Source organism: Tachysurus vachellii, chromosome 3, assembly GCF_030014155.1.
Source record: "Tachysurus vachellii isolate PV-2020 chromosome 3, HZAU_Pvac_v1, whole genome shotgun sequence".
NCBI classification, from domain to species: domain Eukaryota; kingdom Metazoa; phylum Chordata; class Actinopteri; order Siluriformes; family Bagridae; genus Tachysurus; species Tachysurus vachellii.
Window position 1 is genome coordinate 2,621,086 of NC_083462.1, and position 14,155 is coordinate 2,635,240.

Consider the following 14,155-nt stretch of genomic DNA (forward strand, 5'->3'; position numbering starts at 1 on the left):
GGGAAACTCCAATCTGTGAATATGTGCCAACTTTACTTAAGACGCCGAGGCGCTTTTTTCCTTCTCGATAGGTGAGTAACGTTGGTTTTGCTTTGTTACACAGAACTAATATATGCCTTTGTCCTTTACATGATTATGCTTGTGCGTCATTTTTGTTGTTTGTTTATCTGCAATCGTTTTGTTCTTCCCTTCAGCTATGATAAAGACACATTTCTTTCCATTAGTTGCCTGGGTTGCGTATGTATGTGTGGGCGGAGCTATGAATACAGGGGTGGGACCCATTTGGGTTAGGGGCATTGGCTTTCAAACAACGGAGACCCTACTGTACCTTTGAAATCACCCTCAAGCAGAAAACAATCAAATTTAATGACAATATTGTCCTACAAAAGAAGTCCTTATCTGAGCGAGGGGGCGATAAATCACTGCTAAACAGACAGGGCCATTCCAATCGAGGTGGAGGAGCTGAGCTTCAAGGCTGGAGTAGACATCCATAGGAACAGATCGACATTGCGTGCAATGAGAATTTTTTAAAATTGTCACAAGACCACCGCCTCATCCAGAGGGGCGTGGGGAGTTAAAAAATGTGCAGTTGGCAGGAGCCAGATTGAAAAAGGGTGTTAAATCATCAGCCTTAGGCCAGGATTGAGTAATAAAATCCAAATTGTGAGAAGAAACGAAGTCATTCAAAAGGAAAATTCAATTCAATTCAATTCAAGTTTATTTGTATAGCGCTTTTTACAATGGACATTGTCTCAAAGCAGCTTTACAGAACGTAAACATAGAACAGAAGATAAGCATAAGGAGTAATATAGAGAAATAATATAATAAAAGTTCAAAATTCAAAATGTATATAGTTCAGTGTGTGTATGTGCTTATCCCCAGTGAGCAAGTCTGAGGTGACTCAGGCAGCAGTGGCAAGGAAAAACTCCCTTAGAGTAGTAAAGGAAGAAACCTTGAGAGGAACCAGACTCAAAGGAGAACCCATCCTCATATGGGTGACACTAGGTGGTGTGATTCCAAATATACAATCAGACAAATGTTGTATTGGTGTAAGGATCACATGGAGTTCAGATCTCCTCTTAGTATCACGGAGTCCAACTGGAGCTGGTAGATCTGTATATGTTTTCTTCAGGATTCTCGCAGAGTCGGCCTCATCTAAGCGGAAACCAAAAACTTAATCGCACGGAAGACGATCGGAGCTGGTACAATGTCTGGGTGTCTCGGCATGGGTTGAAAAAGAGAAGAGCAGTGCAGAGGGATTAACATATCTGCTGTTCATAAAAATGTGCAGGTCTAGTGTAATAGTGCACAATATAATATAACGGGATGTATTATGTGTACGCCTGACTAAAGAGATGAGTTTTTAATCTACATTTAAACTGGGAAAGTGTGTCTGAGCCCCGAACACTATCGGGAAGACTATTCCAGAGTTTGGGAGCTAAATATGAAAATGCTCTACCACCTTTAGTGGACTTAGATATTCTGGGAACTACCAGAAGTCCTGAATTTTGTGATCTGAGAGCGCGTGAAGGATTGTAACGTGTTAGAAGACTAGTTAGATACATGGGAGCTAAACCATTAAGAGCCTTGTACGTAAGTAGCAGCAGTTTGTAGTCAATTCTAAACTTAACAGGTAGCCAGTTTAGAGATGATAAAATTGGGGTTATATGGTCATACTTTCTTGTCCTAGTGAGAACTCTGGCAGCTGCATTTTGGACTAACTGTAGCCTATTTATTGAAGATGCAGGACAACCACCTAGTAATGCATTACAATAGTCCAGTCTAGAGGTCATGAAAGTGTGAACTAGTTTCTCAGCATCAGGTAGAGACAGGATGTTTCTCAGCTTGGCAATATTTCTAAGGTGAAAGAAGGCTGTTTTTGTGGTTTGGGCGATATGCTTTTCAAAGGACAAGTTACTGTCTAACATAACACCCAGGTCTTTCACTGTCGAGCTACTAGCAACAGTACATCCCTCTAATTGGAAGTTAAATTGTGAGAGTTTCTGTGTATTGGTTTTTGGACCTATAATTAGTATTTCTGTCTTATCAGAGTTTAATAACAAAAAGTTACAGCTCATCCAGTCTTTTATCTCTCTAAGGCACTGAGTTAATTTGGACAGTTTAGCTATTTCATCTGGTTTTGATGAGATATATAACTGTGTGTCATCAGCATAGCAATGGAAACTAATCCCATGTCTTCTAATAATGTTCCCTAATGGAAGCATGTATATTGAGAAAAGCAGAGGTCCTAGAACTGATCCTTGAGGGACCCCATAATTAACTGGTAGTAAACTGGAGGGTTCACCATCTAATTCTACAAAATGGTGCCGATCAGACAGGTAGGATCTAAACCAACTTAAAGCTTGTCCATGAATACCTGTGTAATTTTGTAGACGATCTAGGAGAATGTTGTGATCTATAGTGTCGAATGCAGCACTAAGGACAAGCAAAACTAATAGTGACATACAGTCTTGGTCCGAAGCTAAGAACAGGTCATTTGTGACTTTCACAAGTGCAGTTTCTGTGCTATGGTGGGGCCTGAAACCTGACTGAAACTCTTCGAGGATATTGTTCTCCTGTAAGAAGGAGCTCATTTGAACAGACACAACCTTTTCTAGTATTTTAGACATAAATGGGAGGTGTGAAATAGGTCTGTAATTTGATAGTTCATTTGGATCTAAATTGGGTTTTTTGATGAGTGGCCTAATAACTGCAAACTTGAAAGACTTAGGGACGTAACCTAAAGATAACGAGGAGTTAATAATATTAAGAAAAGGCTCACCAGCTTTATTTAACACTTTCAGTAGTTTAGTTGGAATGGGGTCTAGTGAACAAGTTGTTGATTTAGCTGTGGTAATAAGCTTAACTAAGTCTTCCTGTCCTGTGCTTGTAAAGCAATGTAATTTTGTGTCTAAAGCCTTAGGTGAGACTGGGTCACTGGAAGCTCTCATATGTTGAGTGTCACCTATTTCATTCCTGATACTTTCGATTTTATCAGTGAAGAATCTCAAAAAATCCTCACTGCTGAACTGTGATGGAATAGTGTCTTCAGATTTCTGGTGTTTTGTTAATCTGGCCACTGTGCTAAATAAAAACCTGGGATTGCTCTGGTTATTTTCTATGAGTTTGCTCAGGTGCTCGACCCTGGCAGCTTTTAGAGCCTGTCTATAGTTGGACATACTTTCCTTATACGCAATTCTAAAAACCTCTAATTTAGTTTTTCTCCACTTTCGCTCGAGGTTACGGGTTTCTCTCTTGAGGGTGTGAGTATGACTATTATACTAAGGTGCAAGCGTTTTATCTCTAACCTTCTTTAATCTGATTGGGGCAACAGTGTCTAATGTGCTAGTGAATATAGCGCCTATGCTGTTAGTAATTTCATCTAGATCGTCTGTGTTTAAGGGTGCAGTAAGAAGTCCAGACAGATCAGGTAGGTTATTTGTGAATCTGTCTTTAGTGGTTGAAATGATAGTTCTACCGAGTCGATAACGTGGTGAGACACAGTTAGTCTGTTCTACAGGTAGTGTGTACAGTATGAGGTAATGGTCTGTGATGTCATCACTTTGAGGTATGATATCTATATCAGTGACATCTATTCTGTGTGATATTATTAAATCTAGTGTATGATTACGATGGTGAGTTGCTCTAGTGACGTTTTGTTTAAGCCCAAGTGAGTTTAGTAAGTCCATGAATGTGAGTCCTAACACATCATTTGTGTCGTCAACATGAATGTTAAAATCTCCTACAATTAATGCTTTATCAAAGCTAACCAATAGGTCTGACAGAAAATCTGTGAATTCTCTAAGAAAATCGGTGTAGGGCCCTCCTGGTCTATACACGTTCGCTAGCGCAAGAGACATCTGGGATTTTTTTGTGTGCATGTGCGATATTGTAACATTGAGGACGAGCACTTCAAAAGAATTAAATCTATACTGTGTTCTCTGTGTAACAGTAAGGTGATCACTTAAAATAGTGGCGACACCACCTCCACGACCAGTCTGACGAGGCTCGTGCTTATAGATATATCCTGATGGTGTAGACTCATTTAGAGCGATGTAATCATTTGGTTTAATCCAAGTTTCTGTAAGGCAAATTGCAGTAAGGCTATTTTCTGAGATTATTTCATTTACAATAAGTGCTTTTGGTGCAAGTGATCTAATGTTCAGAAGCCCAAACTTTAGGAACTGATTTTGTTTGTTTCTTTGGCATTTTTCTGATCTAATTACAATACGATTATTTCGAGAACGTCTCACATAATTACTTTTCAGACTCACTGCTCGGGGAACAGACACAGTTTCTATGGGGTGAGCTATGTGTGCATTTGTGTCAATGTGGTGGGGTGACGGAGGCTGTTGAAATTTGAGTTTGAATTTAAAGCGTAGCTTACCAGTCAGAAGGTGTGCAGGGCCCTGGAGATGTGGACCGAGAGGATCTCTGCTCCAACTCTGCTGGGGTGCAGGCCGTCGACGCGGAACAGTCTAGGACGCTCCCAGAAGACATTCCAATTATCGACAAAGAGTAGATTCTGAGCCTGTCGGAAGTGGTCCAGACATGATGATCCTCGCCGTGGGCGCTGTGGTGTGAACCATCTCCACCAGGGTTTTGAAGTCTTTCTTCAGAATCTCCGACTGCCTCAGGCTGGTGTCGTTTGAGCCGGCGTGAAGAACCACGGCTCCGGTGTTTCTGCTCACGACCTTAGGTACCTGTGCAGCAACATCAAGAACACGGGCACCAGGTAAGCAGTGAGTGCGAGCCTTACCTTTAGCCACAGTAGCACGGACGTGGCGGACGATGGAGTCTCCTATGATCACAGTGTCATGGGCCGTCTCGCGAAGGGGGGCAAAGCGGTTCCGGGTGGGGACCTCGAAGACCGGCGGTGGTGGGGGTGGAGAGGTCCTCTGACCGGCACGTGTCCTCCGCTGCTGCACCCTGCACCTCCGCTGCTGCCCTGGTGCCGGAGTGAACTGTCCCTGGCCAGGCCACTTCCTGGGTGCGTTGGGCCTGGGCAGAGGAACACACGGAGTAGAGGTGGAGGGAGTAGAAATTACATGCCTGGAGTTTACCTGAGACGGGTGAGCGGCCGACCGGGGAGCTTCCAGCGCGGCTTTCCGCTCCCGCAGCTCGGCCTGCTTCACCTGTAGGTCGCGGATCTGCTTCTCCACAGCCTCTAGTTCCAGTTCCACCGAGTGCAGCTCGAACGCGTCCTCCCCTGCACTCAAAGGCAGGGACGTAACCGACATGATGTTATATCGCAAGTACTAGCGATACTCGGGCTAACAGGCTAATTATGCTAGCCAGCTAGGGGCGGATGCTGGGAAAACAAATAAATAGGCTAGCAGGCTAGCAATGCTAACCAGCTAGCAGCGGCACTGGGAAACAATATATAAATAAATAAAGGTAACAAAGGTAACAAAAGGGTAAGGAGTTAAAGTATGACTCAGATAAGTCGGAACAAACAATTCAAACACCACGTTATATTACCGTATGCGCTACAATCTAACTGCAACACAACACAACCATACGTGCCTACCCGGTGGCTAAGGCTGTCGGCTAGCCCCCACTGTCGTCGTTAATGCAGGTTCAGTGGCCCCGGTTCAGTATGGTATAACACAAAACCAACAATCTAACCGCAGCGCAACCATACGTGCCTACCCGGTGCCTAAGGCTGTCGGCGAGCCCCCACTGTCGTCGTTAATGCAGGTTCAGTGGCCCCCGGTTCCGTATGGCATAACACAAGACTAAAAAGAGTTCAGGGACAGCTACAAGCTCGCAGCTTGGAAGACACGAGAGCTCCAAAGCTGCTGCTGCTACACGCTGCTGCTGCTACATGCTGAGAGAGAGAAAATCTTATTTCCCCACGGATCGAGCATTTAACAAAGCCATTTTTGGTGGAGGGATACGTAATGGATGCAGAAAACCCGAGTTTACACCACTTTGCCAAAAGAAGCGGCCAATCCGGCGAGATCCATCCCAGGAGAAAGGGGACGGGGACAAGGGGAAAATCGGTCGAAGCCGCATGTAAGCCTGATCCGGTGGGCATCATGCAACGGAGCCGCCATAGATCGGCTCAAGAAAAGGGCTAGAGGCAAAACTCACCAGCAGATGAGCTTTTAGCTTAATAGTGTATCAAAAAGTGACTGGCATGGGTCTCCTGACATTTCCCCCTCTGGCCCACCAGATGGAGCTGCTGCCTGAATATTGATTGATGTCCTGGTCAAGGGACACTTCTGGGTTGCTCTTAAGCCATGATCATGAAGTATTGCATTTATTTGCATACCAAGCCTTTCATTGCTTTCATTGTTTGCCTGTGTACTGATTTGGTTTTGTTACTTTTACTCACGTATATCGTTGCCTAACTTTTTTTGGATGTTTTCCCCACATATTGTCTTTGCTGTGTTTTGGGACTTTTGTCTGTTTTCTCGACTGTTCTGGATTTGTTCAATCTGTGTTCAATAAACAACACATATGGATTTCACATCTCATAAGAAATCTGAATCATCTTACTCTGAAACAGAAAGTAAAAGTGTTGTAGGGGAAAAACTCTGACCTAAGCTTGAACGTTCTTCTGAATGTTCTTTGAATATAGAGAATATAAAAAAAAATACAGGACTAATAAAATCAGCATGCAACATGATTACATTGTCGCAAGGATTCTTAAAGATAGAGCTCTAATCGAAGTGTGAAATATTACAACCGAATTTTATGCTGCTATTTCTCCTCTGGCTCACCACAGTCAGTCATGTGCAACTAATAAACTGAGCTCCTTTTAAGTTGGAAACTTTCATGGATGGGTGGGTGATATGGAGCAGAGCCGACAGAGATCATACACACCTTCACACACATCCTTTTATACAGTTATGAATGCTAGAAAGTTTTTACATATGCAAAAACAGATGATTTATACACCATGGACTGCTTAATTGTCATATTGACCGCCACCAGAGGGAACCTTCGCCTGAGTACTAGGTGTTTTCCGGACTGCATCTCCCATAATTCCCGCTCCGGGCCTGATTACACCAGCACCTGCGGCCAATTACCCATTTCCTATAAAACTTGAACTTGAACTTTACTCCAGTGCGAAGTCTTGATTTGCCTATGCTATCAGTCTGAGCGTTTATGTCCTGTGTTTTCCTGGTTTCTGACTTCATTATGTTTGCTCTGATTTACGTTTGTTTGCCGCCTGCCCTGACCTTCCTGTGTTATTGATTCTGATTTTTGTCTCCTATGTTGTTGTGTTTGCCGATTCTGACCTAAGCCTGTTGTACTGAGTTTCTTATTAAAGCGTGCATTAATACAGTGTTGTGTGAAGGACTTTGAAAAAAGAAAGTTTCACACTCAGCCACATCAGGACAGGATTAATTGTACATGTGGTCCTGAAGCTGAATTTTATTGGTTACACAAAAGCATGGTTAAAGCTTTTCTCCCATTTAACAACCTGAAATATTTTTTTTCTTATTTTTTGTTAACAGTTCTGGCAATTATAAATTGAAACAATTGTATGAGTTTTATACCATTTTTAAGGCAGAAAGTTGCCTTTATTATTATTAGTAAAACAAACAAACAAACAAAACAAAACAATTAAACTGCATTTTAAAAAATTACCAACAACATTTCCAGTAAAGTTTTACAAAGTGTAAATTGTAACTTTTTTGGGAATAACGCTAAATATTACATTTCCTGCAAAATTCCACACTTTAAGCTTGATACCTGCTTCCTGAAGACCAGCCACATGCTACCTGTTATCCGGTGTTAAGGACCTGGTTGAACTTTTACTCAAATGCCTTACCACCTACCTCTAGTTATTTGGTGATAGTGGGGTTGCATGTGCGCAGGTATGGGACATGGCCTAGGGTGGAAGAGATGCTTGCCAGTTACCTCTTTTCCTCTGTGGCAATAGGAAACCCACCCTATTATCAAAGACATGTATCAATTAATCAATCAAAATTTATTTATATAGCACTTTCAACACCATAACAATGGACCAACGTGCTTTACATCTTAAAAATCATTATATAAGTCATAAAAAGAATAATCATAAAACACATCAAACTAACAATAAAATAAAGGTCCAAAAATACCATACACAGTATCTCGGGAAAACATACCAATCATACAGCAAAAGCCTTAGAAAAAAGGAAAGTCTTGATTGTGTCAGGACTCTGCCCGGACTTTGGCCATGTGCCTTTTTTTATGTTCTGTGTTCACGTGTCTGCCCCGCTCTTGTCTTTTCCTCCCCGCCTCCGCACACCTGTCCCTCATGTCTGATTAATTATTTGTATTATTTACTGTAGTTGAGCCACTTTGCCTTGAGCAGCGCGGAATCCTCTGTTGTCTTTTGCTGTTGTCGTCCTGTCCTGAGTCCGTGTTCCTGTTCGGTGTTTTTTTGTTAATAAATCCTTGTTTAATTTACGCTGTCCAGCACTTGGGTCCGTTTTTATCCCCGCGTCACTGACAAATTGTCCTTTAAAACTACCCAAAGTGGGAGCTCAAAGAGCGAGAAGTTTTGTATGGGCTCAACATAGCTTTATGTAGTCAGGAGCCTGTCGATGTAAGGCCTTATACACAGTGATCAGGACGTTACTGTATGTTCCATTCCGTTATGTAACCATTTACGGTGGGAGCAAAATCCTCACTCACAAACAGATTTCCCATAGACTGTTTGTTTCCAAAAACCATAATCTCAAATCAAGACATGTAAGCTTATCTCTACCTTGTGGGTAAAGCCTACATGGCAGTTAGTCAGGCTGGCGCTTCCCTGTATACCGCAGCAGTGTCACAAGCTTACCAGGCTGATATCCTGTGGGAGATTAACTTTGGCAAGTGGCTAAATCCCGGGATGGTCGTGGAGCTCTGCCAAGCCACAGATCTGGCACCTTATGCCATCAAGCTTACGGTTCAATCCATTAGCCATTTCTTGACTTCCACTGTAGCCACAAAGAGGCATCTATTGCTTAAACTTTCTGTCACAACACCTGCTGGAGGGCAATGCACACATATTTGTAATGGCTCATGTTCTAAACCCAATAATAATACTGATTTGTGTGGAGATTGCATCAGAGTTCAGGGAAGAGTAGAGATGCACACACAAACTCTGTTTTGAACTAAATTTATGACTTTGACCACCTACAACCGGAACTTCTTAGGAAGCCACAACACAGTGAGCCCTATGTTTCTCACTGAAGACTCTGACGCCAGTGCAGAGACGATAAACAAAGATGGGAGAAACTCTGAGGGCCACGGGCTACACAGACCAGCACTACCAAGTGTTTTACTTGCCAATGTGTGCTCCATGGTGAACAAACTGGACAACCACAGAATTAATACACTCAATCAGATACTGATAACTGACTGTAATATTATAATCTTCTTGGAAACTGAACACACTTTAGCATCTTCAGGGCTGATAGAGAAGCAACAGCACAGGTAAAAACAGCGGTGAGGGCTTATACATTTATGTAAACAAAACATGGTGCAATGTCTCTATCACTGTTGTTTCTCACTGCTCTGCGGATCTTAAATACCTAATAATTACAGTTTTTTTCAGTCGCTAACAAGCGTTTGTCCAAACAGTTGTCACATTTTCAAAACTCTAAACACAATTAGCACAGCATCAGTCTTTTGTGGCCATACCATTCACACATTTAATGTCGTTTTCACACAATATGCAATCAGTGAACACATTTCCACAATGCTTACATTTTCTTAACAGACAAGCTATACCTCCCAACAAAATTATAGATTGTTTTTGTAGTATTCACGAATAAAAGTATTCAGTATAGAAACCTCTGCTTCTGCAATGATATCAGTTCAAAAACAATATATCTCAGCTGATAAAAAACAAACAATTGAATAATTGACACACAGCTGATTTATGTTGGTTGAATTGGGCCAACCACGGGGCACGGTGGCTTAGTGGTTAGCACGTTCGCCTCACACCTACAGGGTCGGGGTTCGATTCCCGCCTCCACCTTGTGTGTGTGGAGTTTGCATGTTCTCCCCGTGCCTCGGGGGTTTCCTCCGGGTACCCCGGTCCAAAGACATGCATGGTAGGTTGATTGGCATCTCTGGAAAATTGTCCCTAGTGTGTGATTGCGTGAGTGAATGAGAGTGTGTGTGTGTGCCCTGCGATGGGTTGGCACTCCATCCAGGGTGTATCCTGCCTTGATGCCCAATGACGCCTGAGATAGGCACAGGCTCCCCGTGACCCGAGGTAGTTCGGATAAGCGGTAGAAAATGAATGAATGAATGAATGAATGAATTGGGCCAACCACAGCTGATTCCAGTCTGGCTTAGACTCAGTGGCAGGGGTTATTTTTTTCTATTACTATAAAATGAGGACTTTGAGGAGTGATGTTTTTGGAAACAGAAACAGAAAAAGACAAACACTGTAATGTCTGGACGTGGAAGAGGAAGAGCAAGGGGCCCAGGAAGAAGACCAGCTCCAGTGAGAGATACAGGGCCAGGGAGAGGTGCAGTGAGATGTGCAGTGAGAGGTGCAGTAAGAGGTGCAGTAGGAGGTGCAGTTGCAGTGAGATGTGCAGTGAGAGGTGCAGTAGGAGGTGCAGGTGCAGTGAGAGGTGCAGTGAGAGGTGCAGTAGGAGGTGCAGGTGCAGGAAGAGGAGCAGGCCCAAGGAGAGGGCAAGGTGGGGGTGTAAGAATGTGTGGTGGTGGCATTCCAAGGGCTGCAAGAACAGTAGTCAGTGATGAAATTCATGCCACTATCATTGACCATGTAACCCAATTTGAGGCATCTTTCAACAAACCAACAGGTAAGTATTGCATTTTACATGGATTGTTTCTATTCTCACTTGACATGTCAATAAGGTCATACAGTAATGCATATGTTGATTTTTTTCCCCTCTAAAGAATGCAACGTCTTCCACCCTCTGGGGGAAGAGGAAAGCTCCTCAATAATGATCAAGAGCTTGCCATTGTAGAAATGGTTGTTGGAAATAATGCAATAAAACTGCATGAAATTAAAACTAGAATTTGTTGAGGACCATGAGATATTTGGCAATATAGAAAGCATCAGCCTCACAACCATTACACTGAGAGGAACAGTGAGAGAGTCAAGGAGCTACGACGACAATATGTCCAGGTATAGTGTATATTTAATTCAATGTCCAGTTCTATAAGCTTTGCACTTTGCAAGTAGGTAACCTACACAGTAATAGGTTACAGTACAGTATGGTATACAGTAATGACATGATGTACATAAACTTTGTTTCAGAGAGTTATGGAATTGAAGGCCAACCAGGCCCCTCATGAATTCATTTACATAGATGAGGCAGGATTCAATCTATCCAAAAGGCGTCGACGTGGACGAAATATAATTGGAAAAAGGGCCACAGTTGATGTGCCAGGACAGAGAGGGGCAAACATTACCATGTGTGCAGCAATGGCAAATGCAGGATTACTCCTTCACAGATGTCAGGTTGGACCCTATAATACCAAGCGCCTCCTTGCCTTTCTCAATGATCTCCACCAGCGCCTGGTACCAGAGCAGGATCAGGAGGGTGAAAACAAGAGGACCTTTGTAATTACCTGGGACAATGTTGCTTTCCATCATTCACAAGCAATAACAGCATGGTTTGAAGTCCACCCAAGACTGGTAAGTCTCTTTCTTCCACCCTGTTCACCTTTCCTCAACCCCATAGAGGAGTTCTTTTCTGCATGGATGTGGAAGGTTTATGACCATCAGCCACATGACCAGATGTCCCTCCTTGAAGCCATGGATGCTGGCAGCAGGGACATCACAGTTCAAGATTTCCAAGGGTGGATCTGACATACCAAGCGGGTTTATCCCAGGTGCATCGCCTTGGATGATATCAGATGTGATGTTGACAAAAACATGTGCCCTAACCCTGAAGATCGCAGGGATTAGATACATTAATTTTGTGCTATTTTTAATTTTTAATCACTGCAACTGAAGATCTGTGCTACAAAAGGTTTTAACAAAACTTCTCCTGCTTTAGGTCTGTAGACATGGAGGCCTACAGCATTGCCAGAGCCAATCTGAGGAGAGGAATCTGCAAAGCCAAACATGAACATGGCCAGTGTGAACTGCAGGCTTTTGTGGAGTCTCTAAAAATTTACCATCCTGAACAATACACAGTTGGAGAGACTTTTAGATTTGGCAGTAAAATATAAACAGACTCTAGAAAAACAACACAATGTCATCTCACCCCAGAGAGAGGGAGAGGGGAGAGAGAGAGACAAACAGACAGACAGACAGACAGACAGACAGAGAGACAGAGAGACAGACACACAGACAAAGCTCAGAATTTCCTGGTTTTAATTAGCAATGTGAGCTTTGTGGTTTAGTGGCTACAATCATGTCACATATATAATGAATAAATAATAGTTTCAAAGAATGTGTGTGTGTGTGTGTGTGTGTGTGTGTGTGTGTGTGTGTGTGTGTGTGTGTGTGTGTGTGTGTGTGGAGGAATTTCTTATACATTATTTACTATTTAATGTACTTGTTATTTTAGTATTAGCAGTGAAGGAAAGTGAGCTCTGAGATTCTGAAAGGATCATTTCTGCTGTCTGGATCCTGTGTGTATGTGGCAGTAAAATATGAACAAACTCTAGAAGAACCACACAATGTCGTCTCCACCCGAGAGAGAGAGCGCTCAGAATTTCCTCACATTTCATCACAGAAAATCAAAAAGCCAAAAGGAAAAATACTGGACTTGTTTCATTTCAGTTTTTTTTATTTCTGAACCATTTCTCTGTGATTTCTAAAAAAAACTTATTCCAATGTAGGAATCTGAATCATTTTACTCTGAAACAGGAAGTAAATATTGCTATAGTGGAAGAAACATAAGAGCTCTGCCAAGCCACAAATCTGGCACCTTATGCCATCAAGCTTACCCACAAAGAGGCATCTATTGCTTAAACTTTCTGTCACAACACCTGCTGGAGGGCAATGCACACATATTTGTAATGGCTCATGTTCTAAACCAATAATAATACTGATTTGTGTGGAGATTGCATTAGAGTTCAGGGAAGAGTAGAGATGCACACACAAACTCTGTTTTGAACTAAATTTATGACTTTGAGCACCTACAACCGGAGCTTCTTAGGAAGCCACAACACAGTGAGCCCTATGTTTCTCACTGAAGACTCTGACGCCAGTGCAGAGACGGTAAACAAAGATGGGGGAAACTCTGAGGGCCACGGGCTACACAGACCAGCACTACCAAGTGTTTTACTTGCCAATGTGTGCTCCATGGTGAACAAACTGGACAACCACAGAATTAATACACTCACTCAGATACTGATAACTGACTGTAATATTATGATCTTCTTGGAAACTGAAACACACTTTAGCATCTTCAGGGCTGATAGAGAAGCAACAGCACAGGTAAAAACAGCGGTGAGGGCTTATACATTTATGTAAACAAAACATGGTGCAATGTCTCTATCACTGTTGTTTCTCACTGCTCTGCTGATCTTAAATACCTAATAATTAAGTGCAGGCTCTTACAGTATGTGTGAACGTGAGTTCATATACATTGTTGTAATAGCATGTAATAGCATGTTGCTGGGGATTTTAATCACTGCAACTGAAGATCTGTGCTACAAAAGGTTTTAACAAAACTTCTCCTGCTTTAGATCTGTAGACATTGAGGCCTACAGCATTGCCAGAGCCAATCAGAGGAGAGGAATCTGCAAAGCCAAACATGAACATGGTCAGTGTGAACTGCAGGCTTTTGTGGAGTCTCTAAAAATTTACCATCCTGAACAATACTGTAGACAGTTGGAGAGACTTTTAGATTTGGCAGTAAAATATAAACAGACTCTAGAAAAACAACACAATGTCATCTCACCCCAGAGAGAGAGAGAGAGAGAGAGAGAGAGAGAGAGAGAGAGAGAGAGAGAGACAGACAGAGAGACAGACAGACAGACAGACACACACACACACACAGCTCAGAATTTCCTGGTTTTAATTAGCAATGTGAGCTTTGTGGTTTAGTGGCTACAATCATGTCACATATATAATGAATAAATGATAGTTTCAAAGAGTGTGTGTGTGTGTGTGTGTGTGGGAGAGAGAGAGAGAGAGAGAGAGAGAGAGAGAGAGAGAGAGCGCTCAGAATTTCCTCACATTTCATCACAGAAAATCAAAAAGCCAAAAGGAAAAATACTGGAC

General features: G+C 42.5%; 1 long non-coding RNA gene and 1 pseudogene across 2 annotated transcripts; both read right to left on the minus strand.

Moving 5' to 3' along the window:
* LOC132842591 (uncharacterized) overlaps positions 1-14,155 on the minus strand; it is a 522,997-nt pseudogene that overhangs the window by 272,855 nt on the left and 235,987 nt on the right.
* LOC132842562 (uncharacterized) lies at positions 696-8,256 on the minus strand. Of its 2 annotated transcripts, none has more exons than XR_009648044.1 (4): positions 8,106-8,256; positions 7,794-7,907; positions 4,388-5,001; positions 696-1,155 (listed from the first exon to the last, which is right to left on the minus strand). It is a non-coding gene; the product is annotated as an uncharacterized LOC132842562 (long non-coding RNA). The 2 variants fall into 2 exon arrangements; XR_009648045.1 differs by having other exon boundaries at positions 696-1,211.